At 36.3% G+C, this 15,753-nt stretch overlaps 1 long non-coding RNA gene, 1 other non-coding gene and 1 pseudogene across 2 annotated transcripts in view; 2 read left to right on the forward strand and 1 right to left on the reverse strand.

The window, feature by feature from the left end:
- The window catches only part of LOC109499778, a 607,757-nt gene that overhangs the window by 120,528 nt on the left and 471,476 nt on the right, over positions 1 to 15,753 (forward strand). The gene's annotated exons all lie outside the window — the stretch shown is intronic.
- LOC101096651 lies at positions 9,496 to 10,133 on the reverse strand (annotated as a pseudogene).
- On the forward strand, positions 10,959 to 11,065 carry LOC111560630. The gene has a single exon (XR_002742633.2). It is a non-coding gene; the product is annotated as a U6 spliceosomal RNA (small nuclear RNA).

Below are 15,753 nucleotides of genomic sequence, written 5' to 3' on the forward strand. Positions count from 1 at the left end.
TCCTGGAGATGGATGGTGCTGATGGTTGTACAACAGTGTGAATGTACTTAAGGTCACCGAAATTGTACACTTCAAAATGGTTAAGATGGTAAATTTTATGTTATGTGTATTTCACCAAAATTAATAATAATGATAATAATAATAATAGGAATGGTGACACTTATCTGGATTTTATTTACACTCATCTTTCTTTTATTAGCTAAATGACTTTAGGCCAATTTGTTAAACTCTCAGTGTCAAACTTTTTTCATTATATGGTTACTTTGAAGACTCAGTGAAATAATTCCTGTAAAGTGGGTTTTACAGTGCATGGAACATAGTAACTGCTCAATAACTGGATGCTGCCTACTATTATGTTAAAAGTCAAATGATAAACATATATTATAGATGCATAGAGTTGATATGTAAAGAACTTTTAACAAATGAGTGAGAAAATGATACTGCTCCCAGAGTTTGTGGACAAAGGACATGTTAGGCATTTTGGTTTTCAAGGAATAAAGACATTTCCAGGTTAGCTTTGATTAGGGACTTTTTGAAGAATAAATAAAAGAGATAGAGTCTCACAGAAATCCAAGAATAGGAGAAACAGCTCAAGATTAGAAATAGATCTAAGGTAGTTCGGGGGATTCGGATAGTAGAATCTCCATATATCTCCTCTTGTTTAATCTATGTCTCATTTCTTCTTATCTAATAAATCGTTGCTTCGCACATTTATCCATTTTGTCAACATCACAGATTTTGCTCACTCTTGGTTTGTGCTTCCTTATATCTTTGATTTTTTTTATGACTCCAATTTGCTTTTAGTTGTTCATGGATCTTAGAGCATTTTCAAGCTTCATTTCCTATGGCTAATAGCCTAATTTTTCTCCCATTTATTCAAATCAAATTATTAAAAATGGAATCTGATTGGAATTTTGTTTGTTTTAAGAATCTTATTGGACATTTCTTTGTTTCTGGCAAAGTTTTTTCTTACCATGTTGTCTTCAAGCTCATTGTTCAGCTGACTTTTGGCTGCCTTTATATTACATGATCGGCTGTAGTCTAATCAACTGTGGTCTGGGTGGCAGATTTCTGTGTGGAACAAAACAGACCATCTAGGGCTGTCTCTTATGAAGTGGCATTTTTCTTTTTTTACTTTTCTTTTTATTAATCACTTTTGTAATGACCAGATTGTTGAGCTTTTCTAGTTGACGATGAACTCTTCCTTCAGTGTTTATGTCTGCTTTTGATAGTTTCTCCCTAACTGTTTCCATCACCTTGTTCGCAAGCTGCTAATCTGTTATCCAATTTTCCATCTGTAAATCAGAACTGGGCAAAAGTTCAGTGGGAATGTAAGATAACCAAAATAGCAAACTTGATTTACCATAATTTATAGAAAACAATAAGTCAATGAACTTTGCATTGGGGTGATTTTTGTTTTTGTATTGTTCATTTGTTTGTTTTTTGAATATGTACATGATATTGGTGCAGGGGCTTTTGAATTGCTTCAGGTTTGTTCTGGGTTCTGGAAAAATGAGGTGGCTAAAGTCTATTAGATTTAGTGTAAGTTTCTCATACATTTGAGCTGATGTGACACCTTTATTCACAGTGTAACATATTCCTTTATGTATTATTTTCTTCGGCATAGTGCCTTTGCTATGAATTGTTTCCTCTTCAGTTAAAAAAAAAAATAAGCCAAATTTTCTTGTTATCTTTTGGTTAAGGAAGGGAGTACTTTCTTTCAGGGAAAACAATTAAAAGTAATATAGAACTCTACAGTGTGAAAGCAAGATGATCTTTTTATGCAAATACTACCTTAAAGTTTTTAACCATCTGTTCTTAATTGTGCTTGTGGGAGATTATTCTCATATTCTAAGAGACGTATTGTGAATACTTAGGTATGTATCTAAGACAGCTCAAGAAAGTAGGGATCAGCATCATGTACGTTAAAAAAAATTTGTCAAAGGAAAAATTTTTACCTGTATTTGTGCATGAAAGATGGAAATGGAAAGAAAAATACATAAGTTTTCTATTTCAGTGGTGGAAAGTAAACCATTGTGATTCTATTCGGGGGCCCACATACATGCATATCATGTAGTAAGACAATAGCAATAAACTATTTCTATTTTTTCTTGTTTGTTATAAATTAAGCCTTGTTGTTTTCCAGGACCTTCAGTGATTTTAAAGGAAGATAACACAAAGATGGATAGGGGCATGTGGTTGGCTCAGTCAGTAAAGCATCCAGCTCTTGATTTCGGGGCAGGTCATGATCTCACCATTTATGAACTATAGCTCTGCATCGGGCTTTGTGCTGACAACATGGACCCTGCTTGGAATTCTCTCTTCCTCTCTCTCTCTCCCTCTTTCTGCCCCTCCCCCACTCCCACCACACACACACACACACAGACACACACACACACACACTCTCTCTCTCTCTCTCTCTCTCTCTCTCTCTCTCTCTCTCTCAAAAAATACAAAGATGGACAAAGTATAGCCTCTATCCCACCTATACCTGGGGAAGTCAGTATATTTTTAATGTAAAAGATTGGTGGTAGCTTGCAAAGGAAGACTCCCCGAAAACTCTCAGAATGAATCTTGAGTCTTGGAGTGCTAGTACCAAGTGGGTAAGATGCTGGGACAACAGAGTCAACAGTATTTCTGGATTGTACATTAAATGCAGAATACAGAAAAGGATATAATACTGGTTCCAGTTTTGGGTCATGTGATTTATGTATAGTCTGATGGATTTATAGATGAGCAGAGAAATATCAATGGTATCAAATATTGTTAAGATTGTCAGTTTGACTGCAGATAAGCAGCATAAATAAACCTCTGTCCAAGTAGGAATTTGTTCTGTGGCTTTTTCTCTCTTTCCAACTCAGCAAAATCACAAGAAAACCATAAAATCCAAAAAGACCTTGGAGATCAAATATGCACATTTTATAAATTAAGAAATGGGGGGTTTAGAGAGGTTGAACAAGTTGCTCTAGGTAACCCAGCCAGAGAGTGGTTGAATCAGGATGGGAAGCCAGATTTGTAGTGAAATTGACATTTTGATATACCGCATGGAACTTTCACCCTGTTGTGCTTGTGGAAATAGTAAATCATTCCACACTGTACTACTAAAATAACTCTTTTGAAGTTTGTTACTATTTCTTGAGGCTTAAAATTGTTGTTTGTTTGTATTGGGCAGCCTTAATGGTTCTTCTCATACGTAGAGAATTTATGACCGAGTCTTCTCCTTGTATGTTTTAAAAGGTGATCAGAGGTTATTAATGACATATTTTGGGACCAGTATCTTGCTTTGTGTCAGAGTAAGCAGATGAAATGTGGTTGTGTAATTGCTGTGTGTTGGTAATGACTCTAGACTGCAAGCTAAAACATCTGGATTATGGTCCCACTTCTGTATTAATTAACTGTGTGTTCTGAGTCTTAATTTCCTCATTTGACCAAAGAAGCCTTCAGTTAAATAATCTCTAAGGTCCCCATAAACTGAAATATATAATATTCTAGATCAGGAAAAAGTTAGGGAAATTTTAGTCTACACTTATAACAGGGCTGATATGGGCTAAAGATTTGAAAAATGTCTAAGTCTACTTCATAACAATTCACTAAAAAATTGTCCAACTCTTAATTTCATACTGGATTTTGGACTTTCTTACTCACAAAATTATTAACTTGAACTTTCAAGCAGTAAGAAGCAAGTACATCTGTCTTTATAAATGTATTATAACTATACTGAACTCCCTGTACCACTAATAAACGTGCTCCCATGCTTACTGGCCTTTGCACATATTGTTTTCCCTAACTACCATTCCCTCCACCTTATCTTGGCTCTGGCCTAGCAAACTCCTACCTTTCCTTTAAACTCCATCACAAATGTTACCTCCTTAAGAAGAGTCCTATAACTATCTTGCTTGTCAGTCAAACCAGTATTTATTGTTTCCCTACTATGTGCAAAGCATTCTGTCAGTAGCTAAGGATGGTCACAGCTCCAGTTGTCATACCTTAGTAAGGAAGGTTGACATCAAGTAAATAATTATAAGTAAACAGTAATTACAGCAATACAAAATAATGTGAGGGAAAAGCATGGAGTGCTCTTGGAAGGTCTATTGGGAGGAACTAAAGTCAGGCAGCATTGGTGACTCTCTTCTCTGGATTCCCAAAGCATTTTATTGCATATCTCTACTGTGACACCAGTATTAGAAGTTAAGTATCTATCTCTTTTAAGCCTGTGTTGTAACTACTAGCCACATATGGCCTTTTAAATTTAAATTTAAAAGTAATTAAAGTAAAATAAAATAAAATAAAAATTTATTTCCTCAATCACAGTAGTCACATTTCAAGTGCTCAGTAGCTACATTTTCTAGTGGCTATCATGTTTAACAATGCAGATAGAGAATATTTCCATCATCACAGAAAGTTTTATTGAACAGTGTTGCTCTAGCCTACGAATTCTCCAATATCAAATATTGTGTTTCATTTGTCTTTGTATCCCTAGGGCCTGGATCAGTTATTTACATAAAAGAAGCTCAATACTGATTGATTGATTCATTTACTTAAAAAATATTTGTATATATGCCTATTATATGGCAGGTACAATTCTAGGTATTGAAGGTAAAATAGTGAACAAAAAATAGTTTCAACTTTCATGGAGCTCACATTTTAATGGGGTTGAGAAGAAAAATGGACAACAAACCAACAAGCAAATATATAATCTATCAGATAGTGATGAGTACTATGGAGAAAAATCAAACAGGTTAAGTTACCTATCAAGTAGCAGAAGGACAAGGGTTGGGTGTGATGGGTTGACTTTTTATATAAAGTGGACAAGAAAGGCCTCATTGAGGGAATGAGTCATGTAGAGGGAGCAGCAAACGATGTCCCTGAGGTAGGAGTGTGTTTGACTTGTTCCAGGAACAAGGAGGAGACTGGTGTTCCTAGAGTTGAGTGAGTACTGCAAAGCATCATAGAAATGATAGTGGACAGCAGAGTAAGGAGCAGGGCTTTTGATCCTCCAAGTGAGATGGGAAAATATGGGAATTGTTGAGCAGAGGAATGAAGGGATCAGAATTATGTTTTAAGTGTGATTGATCCAGCTGTTGCATTGGAAATAGACTGAAGGGGTTAAAGCCGAAGACCAGCGAAAGGTTTTAAGGCAGGGGAAAATAGCAGCTTGCATGGGTGGTGATCATGAAGGTGGCTAAGTAGTGTCCACGTTTTGAATATACATCAGGCACCGTATGCTGATGGATTGGATGGGAATTGGGAAGGGAGGAAAGAGTCAAGGATGACTCCAAGCATGTTGGCCTGCTCAAGTAGAAGAATGGACTTTGCATCAACTGAAGTGAAGACTGGAAGTTGTAGATTGGGTAGGAAAATCAGGAATTTGGTTTTGGAAATATTAAGTTGAAACATCTGTTGGGCATGAGTTATATACTGGTGTCTGAGGTCCAGCTAGAGGTATAAATGCTTGTTGACTGACTAACTGAATGAGTGAATGAAAAATTACTATCTTAAAATAGCAGTTCTGAATGTGAAGCTGCAGGGTTTAGATGTGGGGAATAGTTTGTACACAGACAAGACAAATTTCAAAGACGAGGCCTTAGAATGTGAACAAGCTGTAGATGTGTGGCCAAATAAGTAAGAGTGATTAATACATTTCTATGATTATTATTTGAACAGGGATTTGGGGATCTTAAATCCAAAATATCCTCTGGTTCAGAAGATGGGGCAGGATGTGTTAGTTTCCTATGGTTGCTATAACAAATGACTACAAAGTTAGTAGCTACAATAATGCAAATTTATTATTTACAGAGGAGCAAGTCAGAAATTTCAAGTGAGTCTCAGGCAAAATCAAGGTGTATGCCAGGCTGTGTTTCTGTTTAGAGGTTCCAGGGGAGAATTTGTCTTTCTCACACTGTAGCACTCTCTGGCTCTCCTGCATCTCTCTTTTACTTATAAGAACCCTTGTAATTACATTGAGCTCACCTGAATAATCCAGAATAATCTCCCCATCTCACGGTAGTTGATTGGCAATCTTAATCCCATCTGGAACCTTAATTCTCCCTTGCCATGTAATATAATATATTCACAAATTCTGGGGATTAGGATGTGGATACCTTGGGAGAGGTGATGTCTTGAGTTCTTTCTTTTACTGCCAAAAGATCAATATACAATAATAGAAGTGATTGAGAGGATGTCTAAAGTATAAACAAACTCCAATTAGACATCCTCTCAAATGCTTTTATTACTATATATTGATTTTGACACTAAAAGCCAAAAAAGGCTGAGAAAAGCTAAGCAAAGAACAATTTGAACAGGAATCAACATTTATATGAAGTTCTCTTTTCAATTAACTTAAGAATATTTATGGTATATGTAAAAACAAACTCAGACCTAAGAATATCATGCTGGAGGGTGTGTATGTGTGTGCCTGTATTTGTGTAATTACTCCATATAAGCATAATTATTGGTTATAAATTTTATGTAAAATCATATTAAATGAATACTAGAGTTTGTTCTGTGCTACTCTCAGGATTTATTTTTGGTCATTTATGTATACCTTAGATTTATAAGGGCCTTATTTTCTGAACTTAATCTGTAAAATGCAAATGTCCTTATGGGTCATAGGATTGAACATTTGAGGCTGAGAGTATCCTGGAGTAACTATTGTATTTTGTTGGTCTCAGGAGTGTTAAATCTTATTCTGAAATGTCTCTCCTAGTCATTGTCACCAACATTCTCATGGCTGCCTTTTCAGCCCAGGCCAGGATGGCTGTTATCAGTTTTCTAACTGGTGTTACTCAGGTGAATCTGGAGGCAGAGAGTACAGTGGGTTAAGAGAGTGTTCTGGAATCAAATTATCAGAGTTCAGTCTTATTTTGGCTACTTTCTAGATGGATGGCTGTAGACATTTACCTCACCTCTGTAAACCTCAGTGTCCTGTCCTATACAATGGGGATAGTACTGATTGCATAGAACTGCTATGGGGTTTATATTAAATTAGGAGTTAATGAACTTGACTAAGACAGCAAATTGTGAACTTACTGATTCTCAGATCCAAATCTATCTCTTGTTGTCCTGGCTTTTGATAATTGAACTGGACCCTTTGCCAACTGATGCAATGGTAGGTTTGTTAATAGAGTGTGCTAGAAGGGTCCTGCAAGGCATAGTAGAGGATGAAGCTTTTCTTCCCAGTTTTTGGGTCTTTTTTTTTCCTCCTAAGGCCCAGCTATCGGTATGTGGGAAACCCAGTGGAGGTCACCCTCCAGTGAGTTTCTCTGGCACTGCAGTGGGCAGTTTTCTATATGCCATCTCTGACGTGCCCATATTCCAGCAGGCAGCTTCCATTAGACGAGCTTTGGCCTATGGTATCCCAGCAAATGTTACTGACATCTCAGTGAACAGCTTCCTATGAAAGAGCTCTAACCCATGTTATCCCAGAAATCCCTGCTACCCAGCAGGCTCTAATCACCTTCTCCAAGCCTGAGGTGTGAATCTCAGACTGGTATTTAATAAATACCAGTAGGGTTTATTCTAGGATGACAGAGACGGTTTAACTTTATAAAATCTGTAATTAACCATGTTAACATATTGACAGAGAAAAATATGCTCATCTTAAGTTAACAAATCTTAAAAAAAAACTGTGAATAAAAAAAAGATGTCTACATAAAACTTAATGTGAACTTCACATTTAATGGTGAATTAATTAGAAGCATTCTCTTAAAGTCAGAAATAATTTAAGATGCCTGCTGTCACCACTTGGATTTAGCATTGTACTGGATGTCCTAGCTAGCTCAATATGACATGGAAAATAAATAAGAGGTATGGGGAATAGAAGAATAAGAAACCAAATTGCCATTGTCACAGATGATATAATTATATACATATGAAATTTAAGGGAATCTAGTAGAAGTAATCAGAATTCATCAAGGAAAATGCTTACAAAACTGTACATTAAAACTAATGGCACTTGAGTACCATCAGATACAATAGATTTAGAAATGTAATTTTAAAATATCCTATTCTTTTAGTCACAGAACTATAAAATATGCGAGATTAAATTTAACATAATATACATATGACTTTTATAGAAAAATTTATAAAACATTATTGAAGAATATATACAAAGACCTAAATAAATGGAGAATAAAGCCATGTTTTTGGGCAGGAAGTCTCAGTATTTTAAAATTTTGATTCGCCCCAAAATAATTTATAAAAGCCAAGCTAGTTCAATCTAAATCTTAAGTTTTTTCAGAACCTGTCAAGCTGTTTCAAAAATTTATGTGGATGAATAAGGGGCCACGAATAACTAAAGGAAAACACTTGAAGAAGATTAAAGAGAATGAACTTACTCTATCATTATTAAGAGTTGCTATAGGGGCACCTGGTTGGCTCCGTAACCCAAGATGGGTTAAACATCCAACTTCGGCTCAGGTCATGATCTCAGGTTCATGGGTTAGAGCCCTGCATCAGGCTCTGTGCTGACAGCTCAGAGCCTAGAGCCTGTTTTGGATTCTGTTTCTCTCTCTCTCTCTCTCTCTCTCTCTCTGCCCCTCCCCAACTCATACTCTGTGTCTGTCTCTCAGAAATAAATAAACATTAAAAAAAAAAATAAAAGAGTTGTTATAAAGATACAGTAATTAAAATGTGTTGTATTAGCAGAAGGTTACACAAATACATCCGTGTAAACAGAACAGGGAGCCTAGAAACAGCCATGTGTGTATATGAAAAATTAACGTATGAGAGTAGTGGCTTTCTGGTCAATGGTGAAAGATAAGATGATGGTGAGGCAATGGACTAGTCATACAGGAGAAATAAATTTGTAGGCCTACCTCCCACCATACACAAAAATTCATCCTAAATGGATTAATAACATAAAGACAAATTGAAAAATATAAAAAAGTAATGAAAACAACTATGATGTTGGAAGTTAAGAAAAGAGCTCTTACACAAGACTTGAGAAGCACAAAGCTTAAAAAGATTATTAACTTTAGCTATTTAAAACAAAAAAGATCTGTACATAAAAGGCCATAAAATGAAAAGATAAACCCTATACTGGGTGAAAATATTTGTAATCCAAGCAACCAATAAAGTATTAATAAATATATGTATTAAATAAAACTTTAAAAGCAATAAAAGGGAAATATTTCAATAAAGAATGACAAAAGATATGAAGAGTCAATTAATAGAAGAAAATTTTAAGACCGATAAATAAACAGTTGTAAATCCTCACTGATAGTTATGGGTAATGAAATTTAAAACAAAATGGGGCAACATTTCATTAACAAGTAGATTGCTAAAACTTAAAAGCTGATCATATGATGTGTTTTGCAATAATATCAGAACATAAGAACTTTAAAAAACTGCTGGTCTTAGGATACATTGGTGCCTCTGCTTTGTTTTGTTTTGTTTTATTTTTACATTTCAATTTTTTTCTTTAAGGGGAGTGAGTTGCATATGGGGGAGGGTTAGATGCTTTATAGACAAGGAAAAAAAACTAATAGAACCAATTTATTCATCATAATCTTCATATTCATCTTCTTCATCCTCCTCCTCCTCTTCATACTCTTCATCCTCCTTGTCTTCCTCCTCTTCTATTTTTTTCTTGCTTTTCCCAGCCTTGACGACTTCCTTTTTTGCCACATCAGGCTTTCCTTTTTAGCTTGATATACAGCAATATCCTTTTCATGTTTTTCCTTCAGCTTAGCAGCCTTCTTTTCATAAAGCCACTTGTCATCTGCAGGAGAGTTACTCCATATCTCTCCCAGTCTCTTTGCAATGTTGCCAACAGATAGGTCAGGATGCTGTCCTTTGAGTTTTGGGCGATACTCAAAACAAAACAAGAAAAAGGTTGAAGGAATCCCCTTGGGTGCATCGGGATCCTTGATCTTCTTTTTTGTTTCCACTTTAGGGGGGGACATGAGTTTTCATTTCTCTTCCATAATGGGCCCTGTTTGCTTTTGCCACGTCTTCAAATTTTCCTTTGGAAAATTTGGAACATGGTCTTCCATCTCTTTGAGCACTTAGAAAACTGAGAAGTTGGCTGAAGCATCTGGGTGCTTCTTCTCGTGTTCCTCTCATCAAGTTTGCATACAGAACGCATATGATGACATTTTGTATCTTGGCTTCTTAGGATCTCCTCTGCCCATGTTTAATTATTTTCCTCAGCCAGGCACTAAGTCACCCAGTGCCTGTCTGGTTCTCACTTGCCCTGTCACTGTCTCTATGGAGCTCAATGTACTGCGGTGTCTGTGTCTGGTGAATGTACTTTGGAAAGTAATTTAATAATCAATGTCTATGGACTTGAGAATGTATACACACTACAAGATTACATTTCTACTTTTAAGTTATATATTGTGGTTGAACTCTCAAATGAAAAGGCATTCTCAAAACTATCATTTCATTTCTTCATTGCATTGTTGTACTAACAAAAATTGAAAGGATCATAATTGTGCAAGAATAAGGAAATGGATAAATTAAGAATAATGTATTAGAATATTAACAATTTTAAAAATGTACTGGAAGAGTTCATGTCAGCATTCTGTGATTCTCTTACGGAGGTAAGGGATGGTATCTCTAACACTTTATTCATATCTTTATTTATTTGTATCTGCTACATTTTATTTTATAAATATCTGAGGCAGATATTGCCAAATATCAACATTTGTAAAATTGGGGGAAGGGTGCTTCATATTTTGTTATATGGTTGAGACTTGAACAATGTAGTTTTGAACTGTGCAGGCCCACCTTTATGTGGACTATTTCAATAAACACAGTACAGAATGTAAGTGTATTTTCTCTTCCTTATGGTTTTCCTAATAACATTATCTTTTCTTTAGCTTACTTTATTGTAAGAATACAGTGTATAAGACATATAACATGCAAAATATGTGTTAGTCAACTATTGCTGAGGTTTCTGGTCAGGATTAGGCAAAAATCATTACATTTTTGGGGAATCAAAAGTTACACATGGAGTGCTTGCTTCGACAGCACACATACTAAAATGAGAATGATGCAGAGAAGATTAGCACGGCCCCTGCACAAGGGTGACACACAAATTCTTGAAGTGTTCCATATTAAAAAAAAAAAAGTCATATATGGGTTTTTGGCTGTGTGAGGGTTGGCACTTTTAACTCCCACAAGTTTCAAGGGTCCACTGTATTATTATCTGTACTATTCCATATGTATGAAATAGTTCATAGTTAAAATTAAAATATTTATTTAAATGAAGGCAATACTCAAAATGTTAAGGTGTTTACCTATTCCTTATTTTGCCCCACTGCATAAGTTTGAGACTGTAGCTGTAATTTTAGATGGAGTCTTAAGTCTCAGTACTAAGAGAAGATATCTTGCTAATGATCATAAAAGAAGGGATTCTTAATCTTGGTTTCATTAGTGCTGTGCTCTAATTAACTAAGCTAACTGTCCACAGGTGACGACATTTATAAACAAATAAAAACCTTTGCTTGATGAGTTTGGACACTCATATGATTAAGATAAGGAACAGCTGTATTGCTTGTGGGACCAAGAACAATAAGATGCTGTTAACATTGCTAGTCAATCTGACATGAAAAATGTTACATAGTATAGAACATTTGGGCTATTAATATCTAACTATCAAATAAAATTTTAAGTTGCATTTTTTATTGAGAGGATAGTTAGCAGTGGTTTGTTTTAATTTAATTTTTATAAAACAATTATGTGTGTAGAGTTGAAAAAACAGTAACTTTGAAGAGAATTTGAGGACTCTGAAAAGAAGAAAAGAATCTCTTTTCTGCATTTACAGATATTTCAGAAATCCCATTTCATTTGTGAGGGTTAGGTTTCTAAAAATCTCATGGCAAGACAATTTCTTAAAGTTTTATTTATTTTTTGGTTATGGGACTTAAGGACCTAAGAGAAATATAGGGTAGGAATAACAACATTTATAGAGTAGATACGTCAAAGCTTATATATACATACACATGTGTGCATATACTTATGCATATAAAATATGTATAATTTAAGTGATACTAAAATATAAAATGCAACAAGAAAGTTAATGATATTATTCATAGTTTTTTTTGAGTAATAGAAAATATTGAATTGGTTTCATTTATTTTTTATTGGAAAGGGAGGGAGCTGGCTTCTCCTACTCAAACCATGGTTCTTTACTGTCTCATCATTCAGATTGAGGTTTGAATTTAGTTGTGCATTTGTGTCTTTGAGGGATTTTGATGGCTAAGCATGGCTAATTGGCCCTGTTGAATGGTTTAGACACTTCAGAAGACATTTTCTGAAGTAACTTTTGGTTGTATAAAGTATGATCTTTGGGTAAGGTTGTGTTGGATTGGTTTTAGAGTATGCTAAAATGCTAAAGTTGGAAGTTTTTAGAATAATTTCCCCATCATTATTCCCCCAAAGCAGTAACAGAAAGGAGAATGAGGAAAGAGAGATCTGTGCCTTCTCAGAGACAATGCTATGGTTCTTGATCATCTGATCGATGCTAGTTACAGAAGAGGCCCAGCAATGCCCACATATTAGATTTGGAATTGTCATGGTCACTGAAAATGTTTAGAGAAGGAAATTCTCTAAACTTACGTAAAGGAACATAATGTAAAAGGAACTTATGGTCAGAGAGGGAGAACTCTAAACATATCTGACTGCATTAAACCATAGAATTATAGAATCCTATGTTATTAAAGCTGGAAGAAACCTTAGAAGTTTTCTAGTTTAACCTTTTCATTTTTCATCTATCGTAGAGATATTTAAAACTGTGTCTAAAGGCACCATTGGCTCAATTCTTTTCTAATTTATTTTGACAGTCATAACAGTCAAACCAATTGTGTGTAAAAGAGACACAGAGACAATTTCAATGGGATATTAACCTCTTGATACATTATTTTAAATATCAGTCATAAAAAAGCCAAGGTTTAGAAGCCCAGCTTATGGCTTATGTCATCCTGCATATTTTAAATGCACCATAGTTGGAATTTAAATGCCAAATTGTCTAGATATCTTATACTGCCAAATATGCTTTAAATAGACAAGAACTATGCTATTTATAACCTCAGAACACCATGAAAAACCTCATTTTCCTAAGTGTGAAGTGTGGAAGCTAGGATGAAAGAGAGTGTTTCACTTGATTTATAAGCTTTAAAATATTAAAAATAAGGAACTCCAAACCAAGACCTGGCTTCCAACATTTGATGAGTATTTATTTGATGAGTATAAACTATCTCTCTGGAAAAACTGCCTCATTCTGGTTAAAAATTTTTTTTTCAAAGTGTTCTCAAAAATGGTCTTCCAAGTAGGTGTGAGTAGTTCACAAAGTGGGAAAATTCACCAAGAGAAATTTTTAAAAGCCCACAAAGTTTTTCTGGAGAAAAATGGAGAGAACCTCCGGAGGATGTATATATGAGGTAAAATAGAACTTATAGGAAACACAGAAATCCTTTCAGGCTTCCAGGTCACTGCGCACTTTTTTTCTGACAGAAAGCAAGATGGAATTTAATATTCAAAAATTTTGTTAGGGGAGATGGCTATGAAAAGAAATAAAAGAAGGTGTCCTAAGAGGCCGAGAGAGTCATTAATTATGAGGCAAACCTGGGGCTCCTGGGTGGCTCCGTCAGTTAAGCGTCTGCCTTCGGCTCAGGTCATGATCTTGTGGCTTTTGAGTTAGAGCCCCGTGTCGGGCTCTGTGCTGACAGCTCAGAGCTTGGATCCCACTTCAGATTCTGTGCCTCCCTCTCTCTCTGCCCCCTCCCCCACTCACACTCTGTCTTGCTGTCTCTCTCTGAAAAATAAATAAAGAATAAAAATAATAATAAAAAAGAATAACTATTAAAAAAATATGAGGTAAACCTGACTTTAGGTGAAAGAGAGAAGAAAGGTCAGCAGAAGCATCCTAGATTGCTGTGCAGTCTGAGGAAGTTTCATCAAGGCCTTGAGCCCAAGTGGGACAATAAAGGAGTCTTATTATCTCCCAGGATCCAGGAACTCATCTGCCTGAGTAGCCCTGCTGCACATGGTGAATGGGAGATAGCTGCCTGTGGGAGTACAGACTTGGGGCAAGGACTCAGAAGGATTTCATAGAATAGCAGCTGGCGCTGTGGATCAATTTCACTAATAGGATGTCTGCATGATGAATTCTTATAGCTGCTACATCAAACCAAAATTATGGGCTAAATTATGAAACAGACAGTTTAATCTGCTTTCTCCCCACTTTTCTTTCTTCACCACATCTCTTTTCCTTTATAGAGTGTTTCTTCTTCCCTACTCCTCTTAGATATTTAGTTACAGCCTTTGAAATATCTTCTACTCTGGGAAAGTGGTTTGTTCCTGCAAAATATCTAATATTCACAGTAGGGCAAAATTCCATGTTCCTTAAATATTTTGCTTTTGTATCCCCTAAAAGAATAAAAAAATGATCAACTTGCTCACAAATTCTTGGTTTGGAGTGCTTTCTTTTTAATATTTTAAAGCTTATAGATTAAGTGAAATATTCTCTTTCATCCTACCTTCTCCACTTTGTACTTAGGAAAATGAGGTTTTTCATGGTGTCCCGTAGATTATAAATAGCATAGTTCTTGTCTACTTAAGGCATGTTTGGCAGTATGTGATACGTAGACAATTTGGCATTTAAATTTCAACTATGGTGTATTTAAAAGATGCCAGATAGGAGAGTGTCCCAGATGGCAATGTAGAAAGACCCTGAACTTATCTCCTCCACTGTCTGAAGAAGAACTGAGGGCTGACTGAACAACTTCTCACAACGAAAGATAGAGAGGCCATATAGAGAATGGCAAGAGACAGAGAGAGAGAGAGAGAGGGTAACAAAGGGAACCTCTACACCCAATTCTGCAAACTGCAATACAGAGGGATAGTACTGAGGGGCTGTGAGAAGATTAGTCATCCTTGGAGCACAGAAAAAAGCCACAGTTTAAGAGAGAAGATAGAATGAATATAAAGTTTCTACCATTAGAACCTTTCCTGCCAAATCTTGGAGGAGGTGGTGAGCATGATGGTTTATGATTCCCTTCCACCTTGACAGTGTGGATGAGAGCATAGTCTGGGCACACGAGTTGGCTCACTGCCTCACTGAGCCCCAAGTCCCTAGCCCACACCAGCACAAGCCATCCCACTAAAGTGGCCTCAGTGCAGCACACACTGAGATACCCCTGGTGAGCTCTCATTATAGCTCTAGTCAACAAGTCAAGGTAACACAAGAGCAAAATACCCTGGAACACTCCAGGCCCATACCAATGTGGCTCCAAATGACTCACCAGGGTGTCTCTGCATGGAATATCCCAATACCTCGTTGCCCATTTGCCTTGGCTCTAGCTTCCCTGCCAGGGTGCACCTGTGTGGAGCAACCTGGGGCACACTGACTTGTACCCATTTCAGCTTTAGCTGTCTTGCCAGGGTGGGTGCCTTCTGTGTGGAGAGTTTTAGGACCATGTCAACCCATGTATGCTTCAATTCTGGCCATCCCACCAGGGAAGCCCTATCATGGAGTGCTCTGATATTCCCAGCCCATGCAGCCACAACTCAAGCCAGTTAGCCAAAGTCACCAGGCACACATAGTCTACATAGGGGATGGCCAGATAAGACCATTCCTTCAAGTTTAGGAGGAGTAGCTGTTCCACCTAATTCATAGAAACAAGCACAGAAAGTCAAGCAAAATGAGACAGAAAAATATGCTCCAAACAAAAGAACAAGACAAAACCTTGGAAAAGGAACTAAATGAAACAAGGATAACCCATCTATCTAATAAACATCTCATAAATC

Source organism: Felis catus, chromosome B2 (genome assembly GCF_018350175.1).
Source record: "Felis catus isolate Fca126 chromosome B2, F.catus_Fca126_mat1.0, whole genome shotgun sequence".
In the NCBI taxonomy this organism is placed as follows: Eukaryota; Metazoa; Chordata; class Mammalia; order Carnivora; family Felidae; genus Felis; species Felis catus.